This window comes from Suricata suricatta, unplaced genomic scaffold, assembly GCF_006229205.1.
Source record: "Suricata suricatta isolate VVHF042 unplaced genomic scaffold, meerkat_22Aug2017_6uvM2_HiC HiC_scaffold_55376, whole genome shotgun sequence".
NCBI classification, from domain to species: Eukaryota; Metazoa; Chordata; class Mammalia; order Carnivora; family Herpestidae; genus Suricata; species Suricata suricatta.
In genome coordinates this window covers 1-567 of record NW_021904185.1, presented here as the reverse complement: position 1 = coordinate 567, position 567 = coordinate 1, and the positions used below count along the sequence as shown (strand labels likewise).

The window sequence follows — 567 nt, the reverse complement described above, 5'->3', positions numbered from 1 at the left end:
GGCCACGGGCTGGTGGTGGCCCGCCGGGCCCTGCGCAGGTGAGGGGCGGGCGGGGCAGCCCCAGGCAGGACGCGGGGCCCCACGGCCCTGGCTGCTCCTCCACCTGCCTCTCCCAGGTTCTTGTTCCGGCAGCTCCTGCTGGCAACACGGGGTGGCCCCGAGGGCAAGGAGCAGTCGGTACTGGCCCCCCAGCCTGGGCCCGGGCCCCCCTTTGCCCTCAAGCCCTCGACCTTCCTGCACCTCTACATCAGCAACACCCCCGAGGGAGCTGCTCATGACATCTAGTATGTGGGGAGCCCCAGGGGGGGTCCCTCAGTGTGGCTGCATCCAGGGGGACAGGACGTGGCGGGGTGGGGGTGGCTAGAAGAACAGCCCTGACTCTTGTGCCCGGTGCCCGCGCCCCCTGCGCCTCTGCAGCCTCCCACCATCCGCCGAGGGCAGCTTCCTGCACAGCCCATCCCTCCGCCTGCAGGCCCACATCCGCGGCGAGCTGAGGCCCGTGTGCCACGTGGCGCCCGCGCTGCGCGACACCCACGTGGGCTGCCTCTCCGCCAGTGACAAGCTGGC

At 72.1% G+C, this 567-nt stretch overlaps 1 long non-coding RNA gene across 1 annotated transcript; it reads left to right on the top strand.

Moving 5' to 3' along the window:
- Positions 1-561, top strand: LOC115285221. Its single transcript, XR_003905450.1, has 3 exons — positions 1-38; positions 117-284; positions 418-561. It is a non-coding gene; the product is annotated as an uncharacterized LOC115285221 (long non-coding RNA).
- The last annotated feature ends 6 nt before the right edge of the window (positions 562-567 follow it).